This window comes from Bombus pascuorum, chromosome 1 (genome assembly GCF_905332965.1).
Source record: "Bombus pascuorum chromosome 1, iyBomPasc1.1, whole genome shotgun sequence".
NCBI lineage: Eukaryota > Metazoa > Arthropoda > Insecta > Hymenoptera > Apidae > Bombus > Bombus pascuorum.
The window spans coordinates 28,790,350-28,803,834 of NC_083488.1; the positions used below are offsets into that span (position 1 = coordinate 28,790,350).

Sequence of the window (13,485 nt, forward strand, 5' to 3'; positions counted from 1 at the left end):
TATACTCTGTAAATACAAAAAAAAAAAAAAAAGAATAAGATTCTTTAAGAGCCTCTGTAAACCACGATTACAGCTAAAGTTTCTAACACAAGTTCTGCGAGAGTTATTATCAGTTCAAACATAGTCGATATTAGAAACGTAGAATTATAAAAGTTGCAATCCAACTTACTTGACTTAACATTTTGTCGTATAAGTCCTTTCCCCAGAAATCAATCGCGTAAATACTGTGACCATCTTCTGTCCCATCAACGTATTACACACTCTGTTTAGTCGAAATCATCGATATCAGAAAATTCACTTATCCGATAGGTGTCGAGTCTCGTTTCCGATAATCGATATTTCTGTCGTATTTCTCCGTACAATCCTTGCAGCGAAAGTTGTGAACGTCCGAGAATCTCTCTCGATACTTCGTGAAAGGCTAGAGACACGATCGGTCGTTTCACGTTCGAAAGACGATTTGGTTCTCGGTGGTTCGAGGCAGGGTTCGAGCATCCGCGCTTTCAAGGCGACAGCTCCCCACGGTCGACGGTTTTTCGCTTGGACGGCCAGAATTTTCAGCGCGGAGGGACACATCCTAGACGCTCCGCGGAGCGCGAACGATCGCGATGAAACGAAATTATATAGCCGCGTCGATATTCTCGGGCGTGCACACCGGAGCGTGGTACGAGGTCTCGTGAAAACGCTAGGTGAAAATAGGTCTCGCAAACGTTTTTGTTCCTCCCGCCCTGTTAAATGTCCCTTGCTCGTTAAAAATAACATTCAAGCTTTGGCGCATTTCTGTACGGTGCGATGTGCCTAGTAAAAAATGCTCGATGAGTCATCTCAGGATGCAAAATTGTGCTGGTCCTACCAAAGCTTTAGTAAATAAATTTAGCACGGGCTCGTAGGAAGATATTCCAATACTCGCGTAACTTTATTTTCAACATGTCATATTGTTGAGAATTTTGGATCTTAATAATCGAAATAATGGTATAGGAACACTAAATTTACACTTGGAATTTATATTAGAATAGTTATATCTTTATTTGATAAATGATTTCAAAGATATTAATCGATACACACTTGCATGCCTCTCATTTGATTTGAACGATTTACATTCATTTGTTTTCTAGGCGCCACGCACACACATACTTCCCCACACTGATATTCATATACAAGTATACTACTACGCATCTAACCTAGTCTAGCACATAAAATTATACGTATTTCAATACGTATACGTTACGCAAAACGTTTTTTATGCCATACGATATGATATGATTATCATGTTCATATTGGTAAAGTTTCAAATCCGAAAATGTATACGGACGTTACGAGATATTTACTGCAAACATATGCTTTTCACAAAAATTATAGAAAAATTTATTTAAAAAAGAGTCACGTTCATCTGCTTGGCTATTTAAAGCGACGAAGGTGACCGAAGTTTCGGACCTGGATTTTTTGGAATTTGCTCGGCGACTGACTGAAACCTACCATCGACGGTTCGATGCGAATGTTTAGATTATCGGTGCTCGGACCACCGCGAATACCAACACGGGTCCTTGAGAGAGGTTTTCACGTTTTATCGCCTATAATGTGATGGGACAAGACCACAGAATGTAGCGAAGAATAACATTTCCCATACGAATGTGTATATGAATCGTTATATTAAAGAATAAACGAACTTGTACAATTAAATTAAATGTACAATTAAATATATAAATTAAGAATAATTTTACAAATTTTTTAGAAACGTCGAAGTGATCGTAAAGGCCTTTTGCTTCCATTTTTGTTGCTTATATCATCCTTGCAGATAGATTTATTAGAATCTACTCGTAACCATTACGAACAGAAGAATATAATCATGTATTTGAATCCCTAAAAACTAAAAAAACTTTGAAAAAAGAAAACTATTTTAGTTTTTAACAGTATCAAACTGCGATCGTATGATATTTCCTAAAAAATACGGTGCCCTGTTTGTACATAAATTGGTCAGAGAGTGCGACATGGTCGCTAAAATAACTTTAGTTTAACCGGTGCACACGAGTCAGCCAAAAAGCCATCGACATCCGAATCCGCAAAAATTTCACGAATTTTATGTTGCGCTAGACCACGCTTCCTTTGTATCACATTTCGACGGTGTCAAAACGAGTGCAGCGGCAATAGAAAATAACAATTTCGTATCCACGATTCCTGCAGTCATAAAGCAACATGTCCAAGTTTTTCCAGACAGTCATGATATAACCCGTGAACAAAAGTTGTTGGATTCGTCGTATGGATGATTTTAAAAATGAAGTTTCACCACGTTGAAGAATATTTCTGAACGACACAGTCGTCCTAAATTCACAGCAACGTCTACTGGAAAAGTTAACGTACGCCATTTGCTGCTGAAAGCCTGGTCATCATTTTCCTCTGACTCTGAAGCGACTCGTCGTTACTTCACCACTTTATGCTTAACTCTCTTTCTTCGCCCGTTACGTTCTCACACGTTACGTTTTCGTTTATAGCTGTTTTCTCCTTCGACCATACCGCATCCAGCGGTTGTAAGTTGTACAGTTTGCTTTTTGAGGGGAGCTATGACCCGAAGTTTACCGTAAAACCTCTAAGTTTTCCGTCGAATGGCTAACCCTCGACTCGTCGAGCGCTCAACGAAACTTGAACCGTGTTTTGACCTTCGACCAGCAACGAAGATGTTTCCGAGAGGGAAAACTACGTTAGGCTTACGAGGACCTGGATAAACCGAGGGCAATACGTATGTAGTTGATACAGAACGATTTGTTCTTATTTTATATGTATACAATACGATACCTTAAAGGTAACATAGTGTGTTCGTTATTTCCGAAGATGTAGAAATATTTTTTTAAGAAACAAAATTTGTATATTCAAGAAACTGTAGCGGGGGATGATTATAAGAAGACACTTGTAAAAGACCATTTCGTAAGGGTAATTTTAATTAGAATAATAAAGTTTTAAATAGCAAGGTAACATATAAATTTACGATATTTCCTACAGCTTAAGTTTAATTTAATGTATTTTAATTTTATGTTTTTTCATAGCAGAAATGTGTAGAAGTGTTCGGTGACTTATGGTTGGCAGTGTATACGTATATATATTCTTGAACCTCTATTTCATTCGATAGGATCTTCCAATATGAATATATGTGTTCTTGAACCTCTATTTCATTTCTATAGGATCAGCCAATATTACGTATGATATAATATTCTTGAACTTCTATTTCGTTTCATTTATTACTATCTCCTTCAACGATCAGCAAAATTTGGAATTCTGATAAAAAGAATGATTCCAAGTAATCCGCTTCTTTTGATATCGCACAGTAGCAGAAACAGAAGAGTTATTTTTCTTTCAAATATCAGCGTTTCATCTCTAATCGAGCTTCCATAACTTCAAGAACAACAAACAGGTCTAGATTATAAGTTTTCCACTCTACGATGTGACTCCTCTGTTCGTTCTCGTATTTCTATACGTACTTGTATCTACGCTACAAATTTCTCAGAAATCGTACATTTTAGACGAAGCCGTAATAAAGGGAAAATATATTATTAAAATAGTAAGTATCGTGAAGGATATAAAAAAAAAGGTAACAAGAGATCTCTTTCTGGAGAATGGGCTTCCTCTTGAGTCAAAAGCTTCGGTGTCGCATATGGAAATAGAAGGAGATCCCCTATATAGGGAGAGCGGTTTTCAGGAAATTGAAATTTGCTCGTCCTGCTTTTATCGAATCAGAAGATTGAATGTAGCCTCAATTTTGAAAGGGCATGATACGTAATCTTTGTTCGTGAAATATACGAAGATGTGTCGTTACAGTAGAACTTCCTTTGATGAATATTTGTATAGATAAACAATCTTTTACGGATGATTATTAGGTTATATCGTATTTCTATGGAGAAATAACAATTACTTCTATGTAAGATCTGTTTAGTCGTGTGTACACGATTGAACAATGTGTTCAGTGTTTTGTTCTATTATCCTCTGTAAATGGATTAACTTTCTTCTCAATTATTCCAAGGTTTTCATCGGTTTATCAAAATGTTCCAGTACATTAAAGAGATTCCTGCAATTGATAAGAGCAATATTTCTATAATATTCCACAAAATGTAATATCGAGAGACGTACGAACCTGTTACGTAACCGAATATCATTTTTTTCGCCCACTCTGATAATTAAACTCGCACGTTAAAACATTCGTTAGCTTAAATGCAATTATTCCGATCTATTAGATGCCAGGAAAAGAAAGCAGAGCGTTCAACTATCGATAAAGTGTGTCAGATGAGCTGAATTTTTCATCCCTTTGGAAGTTTCATAAAGTTCGAAACATTCGGAGAATACGAGCGAGTACTTTCTCTATTTCCCTGCTCCTTTAATTCGCCCGTTTACTACCGGAGAATCGGACGATTTTATCGATCCTCGGTGTCCTCTTTGAGCACGGGAAAGTCTCATCGAGATAGTAATTTCAGTTTCAGATTGAAACCAGCCGCGATTTATTAAAATTATTGTGGCCTCCGGTAAAGTTTGCGATGAATCTTCAAATGGCTACAAACAGTCGTGCATTTGCTTTATACTCGAGCACCTTTTCCTCGGGTCTTCTCAACGTAACTTTCACGTCAAGTTTTTCTCCTCTTCTTGAAAATCACGAATGTGAGTATACAGGATATTCCTGTAATTGTGATATCACATAGGTGGCTATTGTGCGTGAAAGAATAAATCAAAAATATCGAATAACGTGTTTGTCCTATGACGCCTCGGTTTCGAGAAACTCGAACGTGAAAATTTGCCAATTAGTTTCTACTTATTCTCGCCTATAGAATAATCTGCTGCTAATTATTCCGCGACTATTTTAGTCAAAATTTTCAAATTCGATTTTATTGAGAACCAAGCGTCATAACAAAAACTTTATTGTATATTAACAATTTATTTTTTCACATAGAATCATCCCTTTGTCAATTGTAAACCTTATACATATGGGGCACTCTGTACATGCATATACACAATATACCAGAATTCAATTTTATTTATATTAGAGCAACAGACAAACTTTTTCATAGTCTTTTTCAAGCTTCTCTCGAAACAAAAATATTCTCGCGGCCGATAGATTCAACAGTATGTTGAACAAGCAAACAAAGAGACCACAAGAGAGAGAGAGAAAGAGAGAGAGAGAGAGAAAGCAGAGTACAGAGTAGACACATATGTATACTGCCATGCAATACAGACGAGTTCAATCAAAAGTAAACGAAAAGGGAAAGGGTATATTGTCGGTTGTCTGGCGCGTGGCCTTTTTCCAGTTTTAAAACGACGACTCTTTGAGACCTGGACGACACGTATAGAGAGGTGATCCTGTCGCAAAATGCTCGAGGGGCAGTTACGTGGGTGCATACCTAATCAGAGAGACGTCCTGCAGAATGCTTGAAAGCTTGGAATCTCGTGATTCTTCCCATCGCGTGCCAAGACATTCGCGTACTTTTGTTGGGCATATTCCTAAAGGACAACGCAAACTGTCATTCTACGAGCGTACTTGTTCTGTTATGCCGGACCCCTTGCAATTCAACACGAGAGGAAGGCCTTCTGTTGCATGAAAGTATTAATTTTCCAGACGCGGGAGCATTCGCATTCGTGTGCATCGGTCAAAAGTTTCCGCTGCCGGTTGGAAAGTTTCTGAATGGAAAATTAATGATCGTGTAGTTCGCGAAGTGATCGTGTAAAGTTTATGATTCAAGCGAAACACGATCGGGTAATTATAACGGCAATTAAGCATTTAAGCATCATTGTATTATAAAATAAAGTTATATTAGCTATACAAATTAATGTGATTAGACGCAGTAGCGAAGTGTTCGCATTACGCGTATACAGGAAATTGCTGGCTGTTCAAAACTGTCAGGTCATATTTTTCACGCGAGAGTACTGGGATAATACGCGCGTTAAAAGGACGCCGTATATGCTAATGCTTTATACACTGGTGGTGTCCCGATTTCACTTGGCCCGTAACAAGCCCGAAGAGCCGCACAGGACAAAAGGAACGCGCGGTTAGAAACGGGGAAGAATGCCTAACGACTAGAAGATGAGCAAGTCCGCTGATAAGACGAGCCTTTACAAACTCAGCCAGCTAAAAGACGCTGGCAACAAAGCTGAAGAGAAAGAGAAAGGAAACGTAACAATGTTACTGAGAATGAACCCAGCCTTTATCAGTAATTTGTGATTCTCACTTGCTGTCTTTTGCTCGCTCTCTCGAACTCTAACATCAGTTCCCGGCTTTTTCTTTCACACCTTGGAAACGTTTCATGCTAAAACGCCCCTTTCTTCGCTTATCGTCAAATAGAAACGAATTTTCCAAAGTTCTTAGCGCCTGTTTCTAACTCTATTTACGCGTAACTAACAAAGTATACCGTATTCTGTTGAATGAACGAACTTCCTTAACCGCATCGACAAATATTAAATTCATCTTATGCTGGAAAGTTACGACTATGAAGCGTAATGTAGTCTTGCATCTGGTTAAACAGCTCGTGAAAACCGCAGAAAAGATTTTAATATGCAGAAAATGATATAACTTCGAGAAGTTACGGTATACCCATAAGGATCCTTGTTATTGTCTTTAGAAGCCTCTGCTGTTTGAGAATTAATTTTGTGACATCTATTCGCAAAGAGAAAATAATCAAATGCCAGTAAACTGTTCGCGACATGACATATGCAGATATATGCAGATATTATATTTTCTCCATTAAGCATGCACCGCACATTAGCATCGTTCGATGATTTTATCGTGCCAGAAATGTGTATTTTGAATGCAGTTGGTTTAACATCCGAGCAAAAACTTTTATGAGACAATCGCAAAAACGAAAGCTATTAGCTCGTCTAGCGATTACTCGCTGGCTTGACAGTAAAAGTGAAATTACTGGAGAAATAGCTTGTATTATGCTGAACAAACTGTCAATCTATTTCGTTGGCAGTCGTTACACGATTTTGTAATTAGGTTTCCTCTGACAAATGACAAGTCGTTCCTTGTTTGAGTGACACGCCATGTTCGCTGGGACGAAGAAAAGACGGTTAAATAGCAAATTTCGGGTAGGAGACAGTTTAATCTTATTACTTTGATTGAGATAATTTGGGAATCGTGGTTACTAAATGAAAAGTGAATTCGAGGCGGATGTTCTATATTCAGTAACGTTATTTTAGGTGCATGATGTTACTTCATGATACAATATGATATATTATTCAACCTTACTGAGTTGTAACTTCGATAAAATAATAAAATTGCATATTTTAATAAAATGAGATTGAAACGTTTAAAAAATGTACAGCATCCAAGTTCACAATCTAAAACCGTCGACCGAAAGTTTATTTCTGTCGTTTTACAATTTTAACGAGTTGTGATTTTTAGACATTTAAATCAATGAAAATCTAATTTTATTATTGTTCAAATTTTATGGATTTCTAGATATTTCCAGTATATTAAATAAAATAATAAAATGGTACTACGTAAGATTGAAGCTCGATTTTATAAAATGTGTCGTTTCTTCATATTCCTGCCTGTTTTCAATATCGTTTTACGTCACCTCATCTCTACCATACGAAATTTACACTTATTCAAATAATAAAATAACATTCAAAATACAAATATATACATACGCTACACAAAAGCCGTCGAAGAACGCGAGGGCGTCAGAAATAGTCATCTGCAAAACGACCGAAGTTTCCCGTAGTAATTCCCAAAGTGGCAGTTCAATTTTCCCGGTGGATGTCGAGGCGACGTCCGGTAATTAAATCTGTAGCAAAGCTGGCCGAGCAGAAAACAAGAAGGAACTCTAGCTGGTTAGATCGGCCGGTTTTCCCTTCCACTGAACACGGAGAATCGCATAAAAGAAGTTGACACGCGAGGGACTGTAAAACATCTCAGTTTTTGCACGATTAATCGAAGTCTAACCCCAAGGCGTGACAGAAATCGCGTTTAGCTCCAATTAGAGTGCCGCACCGAGTTCCTAGCGACTTTCAGTGACAGAGCAATCATTGTTCTCGAAACTTCCGCCTGTCTCCTGAGTAGCACAATATATCCGTGGATCCGTCTTCTGTTCCCTTTACACTTTTATCCTTCTTTCTCCTACTTACTTCTTTCATTCCGACGGATTTCATCTGAACTTTCTCGAGGCTTTTCACCGAGCGTGAAGTCATATTTTATACCGACCCGTTTCTCGGCTGCATGAACGAACAATAACGTGCAAGTACCGGTTCTCAAAGTGTTCGAGAGACCGCGAAAAGTGCTTGCAATTGTATGGTGATTGAACTTACGAGTTCCAGTGCTGGATTAACTCTTTAGCGGGTTTAAGAACGACTCGTTACTGTACAGATATATCGAAAGGTTGGAGACGTTGAATTTTATATAATTAGGTCCTTTCGAATGTTAGGAAAAGGTGTTTCTATATTAAAAACGTACGTTTCTTTAAAGTACATTTTACTCTTTTAACGTCTTCTAAATTGGTATTAGAATGTTTATTTGTGAAAGATAATGTGTTTGAATATTATTGTATTCTGTGAGTTCTATGAATTTTTGCTGCGGAATATTTTACAAACAACAGTCAGGTTTACATGACTTTTTCTGAGAAGCTGTATCTCCATTCGTTGTTAATCCATGGCAATTTGTACTCGGGTGATCGCATGAAGTTTGTTGGCGTAAACTTTGATGGATCCGTCGACGTAGCAAATATATTAGCGTAGTTTGCGAAGACGATGCAGCACCATATACGTGGTGTACTAATGAGAGGAACAAATTGTATTGTTCTCGATGCAGTTGTCGACGAAATTGCTAATTAGCAGGACCGTGCAAACTCCGACATTCGTTAATTCGCCCAGTGAATTAATTCATCGTTTCGGTGTTCAAGAGATACGAATTAATCACGGTAGAATCTTCGCGTTAGACGTGTTCTTGTTCCTCGAGGAATTCTGAAGCTCCATTCAGAAAACGGAAGGATCTTTCATTTCCTCATCTTCGAAATGGCTCGACGGCGCGACGCGTCGAAATTGACGATCAATAGTTTCCGCCTCGTAGGCAACACTCTGCACAGATTTGTCGTAGAAACCGTCTTTTTTTTGTTTTATTTTAACATAACCCTGGTAGGGAGAAGACAGAACGCGTCGAAACTGCCTTTCCACCCTTCTCTCGTGTTATTGTAAAGCCCCCAGTAACGTTGAAAATAATATTGCGATCGAACGTCTCTATCGAAACTGTGGGTAACTACGTGGGTCGAAGCTCCCTTGAATTTGTAACCAGAGAAACCAAGAATTTACAATCCTATATTTTAATAACGCATATATATATACACATATATTTCTCCTCGAAATTCGTGTCTTTTCGCTGCTTTGTTCTTTGCTATTTTATTCATATTCCCGTTCTTGAATATACAAACGTATCGTACGCTCATAGGAGAAATATCATGTCATGCTTGGATATGGATAGCGACTGATATACAGAAATAGCGATATTGTGAAATTTCGAATATAATGCGGAAATATCGGGATTACGGGGAAAAGATCAAAATGATGGTTATGTCGAAAGCTTCCGTGCGCAAATTAATTCCTGCTACGAAAAGAGAGAGGTTAAGAGCCGGGAATAGAGGATCGTGAAAATGAAAAAGCCGAACAGATTAATAGCCGGGATATTAATTGAAATTCATCAGCGTGGAGCGGAATATCCGACAAATGCTCGTTCCATGGATAGATGGTACCTGTAACGCTGTTACTACTGTTACATATTTGTATTTGTCGCGTATCTTTTTTTTTTCTTCAATAATTTATTATAATGTCAATCGCTTGTATGGCTCATTGACGACGTAAAATAATGAAAAGTCTATAGGTTACTATATGATTTAGAGGATTTTAAATAATTTAGTAGCTCTTGTATCGATTTATTTAAGAATTGTCCTTTACAGTGAGTTTCATATCGAATTGTTGTCTATACGCGTATATGGTGCATTTATCTTACAGAACTGATCTTTAATTAACAACAAACGTAAGTTTGTTGAAAATCAAGTATCTTTCGTCGTGCAACTGTAACGCCATCCGACGTGCAAGCAAAAGCCGAGTCGACTATTTGCTTTTCAGGACCTGTATTCTCTTATCTTTCTCTCTTATCTTCCTCTCTTTCTCATTCTGGTATAATTTTATCAGTGTTAAAGGAAGTTGAAATGAACAAGCTTATTATTACGCGAGAAATGGAAACGGATGGGAGAGCTGGTTATCTAGGAAGAGATAGAGAACGACAGAGAAATATAATGTCGTAAGCACTTCGCGCAGTGTAAATTTGATAACAGCCGACCGTTACGTGCCGTTTCTCATCGTTCCGTTTAAAGTCGCTTTAATTCCCCCGGAGAATTTAATTATAATGTTAGTGGCGTTTCAACGGTCGGTATCAAGCAAGAGTTCGCGGTGTTTCGCGTCGGAATTTTCCACCGTACGAATCGGAAGGAACCGCCGAGGATTTACGACGAATGATTTATGACAAGTATCTGCGGGTGTTGCTGGAACAATGTCTGCCCCTTTAAATGTAGCCGTGTATCTCTGTGCGATACAGCGAGCCCGATTAAACTTGTACCGGTGTTCTCTTTTTCAATAGAAGGCCACTGTAGGATCAGTAGATCGGAGAAACTGAAATTATACACCATCGTGGATGAATAAAATACGATATATTTAATTCTTTAGTCGTAGATCCTGTGGAAATTGTATCTCGTTTGTTTCGTTTAGTTCTGCGAGACCTGCGATTGTCGTGTCGAATTTGTAAGATATCTGAGCATTGGAAATTAGTATTTTCTCTATCGAATCAATTTTCTTTCGTATTAAAATGTCAAAACATACTGTTTTTCCATGTTTTATTACGTCCATGAATAAAATACGACGTTTTCTTATACACAAAGGAAAAACGAACGTGATAAAAACAGCCCACATTTTTGTTTAAATTATCTGCGACTAAAGAGACAGTAGTTTCTTAAGGTTGCAACGACCAAAAATATCTTTGATGACTATAATTTTTAAGAAATTCTTCTATCTTTCTTCTTTATCATTATTTATCTTTCTCAAATCTTTTAGAAAGCTTGTTTCTTTAATGTATTATTATACGAGTATCTGTTACTGTTGATAGGAGATCTTTGCTTATGAACGTTGCGTCTAGCTAAAAGTAGTAAATGCACGCGTTCAGACGTACGCGTCTGACTCTTTCGAGAAATTTTACTTTTAGATTACTCTTGCACGACGCAACACTTGATCAAGTCGTCACATACGACTCTCTCAATGCTCTATTATTCCGTGCTCTTAAGTCTTGTCTAGACTTACAGACAATTGCTGTAGACATGTACATATTCATAAATCATAGACACTGTCTCTTGTTCTCCATTTCAATAACAGACAGGTTAATGTATTTGTTCATGGAGTATTTCTGAATGTATACAATTGTATAGAGATTGCCTGCTGACTATTCATAGAAACATTGTATATCTCCAGACAATTACAGTAAATCTGTATGATTATTTAAGATACCAAATCCACAATGTAAATTTTTATTTTAATATTTATTTATTCTCATTGTCGTATGCACTGGCCAGTTTAATTATTACGACACCTACAAATATCTATTAAAAAATGAACGCTTTTCACTATTTTTATTTCTTGGCTATTCGATTGTAAATCTATTATTGCTTTTCAATTATATTATCTTATAATGCAAAATATTAACTAAAATAAAATCTATTAGAATTTTCTATCAAATGAAACGAGTAAGCGTCATAATATTTCTAACTGGAAGTGTATAATATTAAAGTCATTCTTTACTCATTTACTTTGTACCATTGTATCAACCACAATGCAAAGTTATTAAATGTAATTGTATTTTTGTTATACTAAAAATTCATTAATGTATTAAGCAACTCTTTAATACACGGCGACGAATAAAATATATTTCATCGATTTTACATGCTGTACGGTTAGCCATACTAACCATTTGTGATATCAGCGAGCCAGACTCAACGTAGACTTTGTCATCACGTACATCGACGTTTATATTCGTTGTACGGTTTGTTTCGCGCGACACGAACACGGTCCAACACTCTATACGATCGTGGCAAACTATAAAAAAATAAATGGAAGCGGAACGCCACGAAGTGTAAAAAGCAAACCGTACATGTGATTCGAAATATTTGTACACGGTTCGTTGATAGAAAAATATATTTCTTTGGTGTTGGTTCTAACGTTGCGACAAGTTTCATTTTTCATGGTTGTAAGGGTTATTTTAATGGAAACACCGACACTTTATTTAATAGAATAACTATTCAAACAAGATTGAAAAATGTTTTATGACGTAGTAAGGGAATAAAAAACGATGAAAAAGAAAAGTACATGCATAGATTCATATTATAAAATATATACATAAATTCATGATATTTCACATTGAAATATACAATTACATAAAATGTATAAGCTTACTATAATATATAAAACGTCCAATTTTTAAGACCCCAATGAATTCTAAAAAGGAAAGATCGATTCATGTATGTACAAGATTTTAATGAAACAGTGAGAAGGAAAATTCTCAATTTTAAAATGGTAATATGAAATTATAGAAAAATATAAAAATATTTGCTGGGAAACAAAAAATTTCAGGAAATGACGTAACAGAGAGAAACGTGATAAAATCCAACATTTCATATGTTATAACCTAATACATATAAATAAATTCATATTTCGAAATATGTGCAAATATTACAAAACATACAACGATGAACCGGAAAATTTACATTTAAATCCCATAGCAGATTCTTTTGAAATCAAGTGTTCTTTGATATGATAAATTCCTTGAATCCTGCATTGTACGCATAGATCGTCACATTAAACATGTCACGATAATCGGTGTTCTTCTGACTTTAACGCAAATATTCTTGTCCTATGTTTCATGCTGTAACGCAGGGCATTACAGATACGTTCCTCGTCTCTTTACCAGGAAATAGAGCAACGAATATCATTACGTCGTCTTTCATCGTTGCAAGTGTCAAGCAAGTTCAGAAAAGTGGAGCGTTGGCTAAACCGTACGACCTACATATTTCAGTAGCATGTGTTTCTTTGCCTCTTCTATAATGTCACAGAGTGCTGGCCGTCCTATTTACAAACATACAGTAGCGGACAAAAGTTTAAGACGAAATGGAAGAAATAAATAATTGATTTACTTTCCATAAAAAATATAAATACGGTGTTCTACTTTTGGTATTAACTAATTGTACATTTGTTTGTACACTTAGAAAAAAAATTTCATTTTGATATTTTGCTCAATAGCTAAGTTATAAAAAAGGAACGAAATCTGTATAATATTTCGTCGGTCAAAAGTTTAAGACTATACAAAAAATATTAATTTTTGGTTAAAAAATATACACAATTTTTGTTTAAATTCAATATTTTGTTCAATATCCGTTATTTCTTATCCCTTCGGTACATCTTCTTGGCATAGAATCTATTAATTTTTTA

The 13,485-nt window shown here is 36.4% G+C and overlaps 1 protein-coding gene across 4 annotated transcripts in view; it reads right to left on the reverse strand.

The window, feature by feature from the left end:
- LOC132915996 (lachesin-like) overlaps window positions 1-13,485 on the reverse strand; it is a 480,024-nt gene that overhangs the window by 38,904 nt on the left and 427,635 nt on the right. The gene's annotated exons all lie outside the window — the stretch shown is intronic.